Source organism: Pteronotus mesoamericanus, unplaced genomic scaffold, assembly GCF_021234165.1.
Source record: "Pteronotus mesoamericanus isolate MK-2021 breed Mesoamerican mustached bat unplaced genomic scaffold, CSHL_Meso_final contig_20, whole genome shotgun sequence".
Classification (NCBI taxonomy): Eukaryota; Metazoa; Chordata; class Mammalia; order Chiroptera; family Mormoopidae; genus Pteronotus; species Pteronotus mesoamericanus.
This window is the reverse complement of record NW_026555085.1, coordinates 78,508,513-78,515,871: the sequence shown is the minus strand read 5'-3', so window position 1 is coordinate 78,515,871 and position 7,359 is coordinate 78,508,513. Positions and strand designations below refer to the sequence as shown.

The window sequence follows — 7,359 nt, the reverse complement described above, 5'->3', positions numbered from 1 at the left end:
TCTGGGCCTAACGTCTTGGGGAAGCCTTTATTTTCCTTTTGAAAGCTCCCATGTGCATGTAAAAATATTTTTTTAAATGCGTGTTTTTTTCCTGTTAACCTGTCTCATGTCAGCTTAATTTTAGGCCCAGTCTCGGAGCCTGAGGGATGAAAGTGTCTCCCCTGCAGCGCTCAGGTAAGTCTGAGTGCATAGGCCCCACCAGCAGAGCTGTGTGCTCACCAATATTCAGCTGAATTCCTTGTTTCTTCCAGTTGGACTTGCTGCTACAATCACTTAAGTGAATAAATTATATGCAAATCGATGACATGTGATTGATGATGGGTTTGCTATGTGTTTTAAGTTAAACGCTTTGAAAGATTCAGTAATTGTGAGTCACTAACATAGTCTCTGTTGAAAAAAAGTAAAGATAAGAAAACTAAAAAGTTGATAGAAGGCTGGGAAAAAACCTGCAAGGCATTTGCACTCTTTTTTTCTTTCCTTTTCTTTTTTTTTTTTTTTTGTAAATACACAGCCTCTCCTTCTAAGTTTAAGGAAATCAAAATTGGAAATCACGGACTACATTACATATGTGATTATATTAGTAAGAAAAAATACAGCCTTGGCTGGTGTGGCTCAGTGGATTGAGCGCTGTCCTGTGAACCAAAGGGTTGCCTGTTTGATTCCCAGTCAGGGCACGTACCTGGGTTGTAGGCCAGGTCCCCTGGAAGGAGCATGCGAGAGGCAACCACACATTGGTGTTTCCCTACCTCCCTTTCTCCTTCCCTTCCTCTCTGTCTAAAAATAAAATAAATAACGTCTTTAAAAAAGAAAGAGAAAATTAGAAAGAAGCAGTACAGCCCTGACTGGTGTGGCTCACTTGGTTGGGCATCATTCCACAAAGCAAGAGGTCGCCCAGTTTGATTCCCAGTCAGGGCATATTCCTGGACTGGGGGGTTCGGTCCTTGGCTGGGGTGTGTGCACGAGAGGCAACCAATTGATCTTTATCTCATTCTCTTTTTCCCTTCTTCTTCTCTCTAAAAAGAAATTAAATCTTAAAAAAAGAAGAAAAAGGACAATTTCTCTCAGCTGACCCATCAAAGCAAAGGTCTTGAACTTCCATCAACAAATAAATACAAATCACTTGTTTCAATTTAAAGTAAAATGTTGAAATATTTTTTCTCATATTCTACTTCAAACAGCTATTTCAGTTAACTTTTCACCTGCAAGACTTAAGTTGAGTAAGAGGGATATTTTTATATAATGTATAGAACATGTAACTTAATGCGTACTTTGGCATGTTTGTGTGTGTCTGTAATTATTTCATGTTGTTGAGGAAGGTAACCAAGTCCTGCCAATCATAATGAGTCTCAGCATAAACATATTTTAGTTTTTATTCATGTGTTATGCGTGGTCAACTATTAATATTCCCTTTCCTTTGGAAACATTAGCTCTGATGAAAACATTATTTATGTAAATAACTGTTCCAAACAATCAAAGTTTCCAAGGAAACATGCTTCAGATTTTTTAGCAGAATATACAAACAAAAGCTTCTTTTCTGATTAAATTGTTTCTGAGTGAGGGACAAAGCCTAAAACAATAAGCCAATTCAAACAGATAAAAAGAAACAACTGGCAAAGTGATTGTAGTAGCTTTGTTCAAAAGCCATGAAAAGCATTCTCTTTCACTTTATAGATTTTAGTATTCAGTATCAATATTTGCCTATTGAGAGATTAAAAATAAATTAGGTTTAAGCGCTCTAGAATTTCCTTGGTGGTGCCTTTGCTTCTGAATAGTATCTATTCACTAGCTGGTTATTAAAATTAAACTTCCTTGTCTAAAATTTTTTGACAGTTTTTAGTCTTGTTTCTATGGGAAAAAAAAAATCAATGTGACTTCCCTGCTGAAAAAATGGAAATAATGGAGATCAAAAAAGGAGAAACTAAGCACAACAATAAAAAGTACCCTAGGTAATTATTTCTTCTTTAAATCAGCTTGATTAAAATATAGGTAGCAAACAATAGAATGTACTCATTTTATGTGTATAGTTTGTTGAGATTTGAGAAATATATACATGTTACCACAAATAAAATCAAAATGCAGAATTTCCATCACTTCCAAAATGTATACTTCACCCCATGTCAGTCAATCTCTCCTTTCCATCTTCTGCTCTAGGCAAACAACTGCTCTTTCTTTGTGTAGATTACACTTTCCTTTATGGAACTGGCAATTATTTATTGCATATGTTTAATAATAAACAAAAATTAAAACACTAAAAAAAAGAAGAAACTAGAAAGTTTCTGCCAGTTGTAGTATCATAGAAGTTGGTTATGTATCCATATTGTATTTATAAACATTTATCATTTTATACATCAGATAACTACTTTATCACTATACAAAAAGAGGTGGAGGAGGAAGAAGTAATATAAGACACCACTGCTTCTGACCCCTATAAATTTAATTTTCAACCATACAATCCACCACTTTGAAGTCAAGCAAACAGGTTTAGTTTTCTGTCCCCTAAACACACCATGCAATTACACTTTGGCTAGTACAAAATGAACTCATAGAGTCTGTGTTGGAAGAAAAATTAAAGGTTTGTGTATGCCTGTTCCAAAATGCACCATGGGTTATAAGGACTACACTGTGAGTCTAGGTTGTTTTTTTTCCTCAGCAGTTTATAATGTTTAAAAAAAGAGAAGAAGAAAAAAAGAGAGAGGTAATCTGTTAAAGAATACCAAACCTAGATAGTAGTTAAAGGGGTAAAAATATCTTATTCAGAACTACTCAAATAGAGGAAAAGAGACCTCTGCAGAGAAGTGGACTCAATTCCAAGTATAACATTTATAGCCAAGGAGCTGGGGGTGGGGAATGAGGGATGATCAGTGGGTAAAAACTATTACTAAGAGGAAATACAAAGGCTACATTAGGAAGACTTCTAGCTAAACTGACCTACCCAAGTATCTGTGATGAAGGAAGGCTAGGATGACCACACTCAGTGTCACAGAAAACATCTGGGAGATGGTGGAAGATGAAGAACCAGACCAGATAACAAGGACAATAAGATACTGAGAGTAGGGGATTCTGGCTAAACCGACTTAGCAGGATTCTTGCAAAATTTGGGCAATTCAGAAAAGAACATGAAAAACCAAAATTAAGGTATGAGTGAGACAAGGATTCAGAGGAGCTTGACTAAAGTTTGATCCAAAAGAGATTTTTGTCAGGCCCTAAGAAGAGATAAGGGAGAATTTTGATAAATGGCACTGCTAGAATCTTGCATCTCTTGTAAAAATAAGACTACTCTTAAGGTGTAGATGAGTAGTTCAGCACATAGAAAGAGAAGATGTGTATAAAAAGCAAACTAAAACATTCAGAAGAGATAGATAAATGTGGTGTCAATATCTGTTGTGAAATCAAATAGGAATGGATGAACACTAGGTAAATAAAGCACATAAACAAGATGGTATCTGAGTTTGAAATCCACCAGAAATAAACGCACCCAAAAAGAATGAAAATATAAGTAATGTGGGTTGAGAAATAACCCAAGTAAATGCCTACTGAAGAGTGAAGAGAAGAAAATAAATAGAAGATGCAATACAAGTAAGTCATCACTGAGGGCATCTGAAACTAAATGTCCCTGAGAAACTAAGGGAGAAGCTGTAAGATATGCTTCAGAGTTATCCAGGAACAGGAACCTGTGATAGTTACATACTACATTTTATCCAATATTTCTGTGGATTGCTTCTAGAGGCCTTAACAGTCCAGCACTTTTGGTTTGTATTGAATTTGGAGTTAATCAATTACTGCAGCCATAAAATGCCTAGAAGGGCAAGTCATGTGTGTTTACAAAAAGCAAACTTCAGCATTTTGAGTGAATACCAAGAGAAATGGATAAGGCACCAACAGCATTTGCCAAAGTTTGAAAAACTGAGATGAAATCTTGTCATACTTAGCAAGAACACATTTCCTGTGTTTTCTGAAATCAAGAATCCTGTTGCAGGGTGTCTGGAATGGAGAGTCCTTAAAATGGGATCTACAGTTTTGTGGTTAAAAATAAAAAGATGCTGCATTTCAGAGAAGATTCACATCATCAAGGAAGAATGTAAGATAAGAGTAGAATATGGCACAGAACAAAGTGTGGAGAACCAAGAAGTGGTACAACAGTGGCTTCAGTGGTAGGAGAACCGCTCCCAGGAGAGTGGCAAAGGGTTACAATTCAATGGCTAGATACTGAACAAATTAAAAAGGAACTTTAAAGACCTGCTGCAAGACTTTCAACAGGCCTTTGAAAAGTCATAAAGGACATTTTGAAAGAATTTTCAAAAATTACCATAATACCAAGAAAACAATATATAGGTTAGGGCAAGAAAGCGTAATTAGAGTGAATATTAAGATAGACCCATGGATGCTGCCCAAAGAGAACCCCAACTTCAGTTCAGACTTGGGTTCATTGATGATGGTGGGAATAAACTACATTTATGAAATGTTAACTGACATGAATTTGAAAAGAAATATGTAGCTACCAATAGAGGACTCTTCAAGTTTAATGTCTGAGATACGGAGAAATTTGGTGAACTGAGAGATGACTATTACATTCAAGCCCAGTAACTTCTAGAGTTGCAAGAACGTGCCTAACTGGCATAAAGATCTAGAATGAGTGTGTGAAAACATCCCCACCATGCTGTGTGGCAGCAGAGTGGCTATTAAGATAGGAAAGTTAAGGCAAAATCATTGTCTTTCACTGAAGGAAGAAATCTTCAATACTGTGATATTTCTGCCCGAAGTAACTACAATTTTGATGAGCCCTTCCTGGCTTGCTAAAAAACTAATTGGAGACCCTAACTTAGAGTTTGTTGCCATGGCTGCTCTTACCCCACCTGGGGTTGTCACGGACCCAGCTCTTACAGGAAATATGAGCGTGATCTAGAGGTTGCTCAGACCACCACTCTCCTGGATGACGACGATGACCTGTGAGAAAGGGAAGCTGGGGCCCAGCATCAGAAATCGAGTTTTATAGGCAACTGTCTCATGATGTTAATGGTGCAGCATTTTACCACTTTATTACATAGCTAAGCAAAACATGTGTTTGACCTTTGAGATGCTTAAGGAGAGGAATGGGCTTCAGAGTGAATGTGACACTTAAAAAAATACCTTAATTTTGGACCCTGCATATTTAGCTCTTTTGGAATGCGATTGTTTTCTTACTGAATTTCAAATATAAGACTGCAGCCACATCACAGTATTCAGTGGTGAAACATTGTTTGTTACTATCATTCCCATTTTCATTAATTTAGAATCAGAATAAAGTTGTATTTCAAATATCTAAAAAAGAAGAAGACCAATGAACATTAAGACTAATAAACAGACACCCAGGTCAAAGTTGTGCAATGAGCACTTCCTTTAATAAACTCCCCTGATCCTTCATAAATACAAATAAAGTATAAAGAAATCAAGATAACCTAGCCACATTCAACTCAAAATAAATACCTACATTGACCAGAAATGGGATGTAAATGGAAAATAGTATGAGAGTCTGATGTTTTGCAACTAGAAAATAAACAAAAAGATATATAACCTGTGACAGGAGGCTGAACCAAACTATTCACTGTTTCTGTGAAGGATCTGATATTTCCAATGTCACCACTGGCTAGGAATTACTATTGTCATTACATGACCTGGTTGTGAAACACAAGATCAGAGGGTCAGCAGGGAAGTGTAGCAGAATGTGGCAAATTGGCAGAGAGAGTGAGAGTTAGAGAAGAAGTGGGGAGGGAGGAGAGAGAGGAGGGAAGTTCTAAAACACATAAAGATATATAATGTTAAAAGAAAGTCAAGAAAATCAATAATTAGAATGTAAATTCATTTCAATTAATTTGAGTTTATTTTTAAAAACTGGGTACATATTTTAAATATGTTGAAGATTTTCAAGGGAAAAAGGAGCCATAGTTCCCTTTAAACTTAAGAAATTAAAAATAAATTAAAAATTCTTGAGAAATAAATTGATAATATTTAAAAAATCATTTAAATATACTAAAAATGAAAATCAATGCTATTAAAATGAAATGCAAGATATGTGATTAACAAAGAAATTGAAAAATACAGAAGAGCTAGAAAGATGAGCATAAGGGAGAACTCATTCAGAACACAATTCAGAGGAAAAGCAGGCGTCACAAAGCAGTGAAGGAATACACAGGGTGGACTGAAAAGCTAAAACACTCATCTAATAGGGGAGGCTGACAGAGAGAGATGTAACATTTGAAAAGATAACCGCTTGAAATTTTCCAGAACTGAAGAAAATCATGAGCCCTCTGATCTGAAATACACTCTGACTTGTTGGTAACATCCATACACAGACACAGTGTACTGATACTATACAGCATCTGGCACAAAAGTGACACTTTTGAAAGCTACAAGAGCAAAAAAGACAAATTACAAATGACAGTCAGATAGAAGACATACTTTTTATCTGCAACAGTATATTTCAAAATTATATCCAATAATGGAAGAATAAAAAGGAAATTGTCAACACAAAATTTATACTTATTATTCAACAATGTAAGCAAAATAAAAATGTTTTCAGACACACAATATCTAAGATCATTTACCCACTAGCTAGTCTCTAAAAGAAAACAGAACCATGCTTTTTATCAAAAAAAGTGAACAAGGAGTTAAGGTAGGGAAAATAGAAAAAAAGAAAGATGATTATTGGAATTAGTAAAAAATTCTCTACTAAATTTAATTAACTATACTTTAAAATAATAGTTTTGTGTTTTAAAGAGGGAAATTAAAATCTTAGTTAAAATAAGAAAACAAGGAAGTTTCAGGCATTGCGCATTAGCAAATCTAGTAAGTTCTTTATTACGGGAAATCAGGAAGCCAATTACTTTTCCTCAAACTAATTCTGCTGTTCTCCCTCTAAAATAGAATTACTAGCCCTGGTTGGTGTGGCTCAGTGGATTGAGTGCCAGCCTGCAAACCAAAGGGTCCCTGGTTCAAATTCCAGTCAGGGCACATGCCTGGGTTGCAGGCCAGGTCCCCAGAAGGGGGCATGTGAAAGACAACCACATATTGATGTTTTTCTTCCTTGTCTTCCTCCTTCCCTTCCCCTCTACCTAAAACTAAATTAACAAAATCTTTTAAAAATAAAAATAAAATAGAATTTTTATATTTTATCTGTGCACATATGCACTGTTTTTTACATAATTCATAATTAGAAAAACTGAATAAACTAGTAAAAAGTGTAGAACTTAATTTTGTAAATATATGTATATAATATGTACACACATATTTATTTACTTATTATAAATATATGTGTGTGCAATAAATATGTCTACCTACATATTTATTTACTTAATTTTCATCCAAAGAGGTGTTTTCATAAAA

The 7,359-nt window shown here is 35.2% G+C and overlaps 1 pseudogene; it reads left to right on the top strand.

Annotated features, from left to right (window-relative positions):
* The first annotated feature begins 2,601 nt into the window (after positions 1-2,601).
* LOC129066923 (GTP-binding nuclear protein Ran-like) lies at positions 2,602-4,950 on the top strand (annotated as a pseudogene).
* Positions 4,951-7,359: the final 2,409 nt, after the last annotated feature.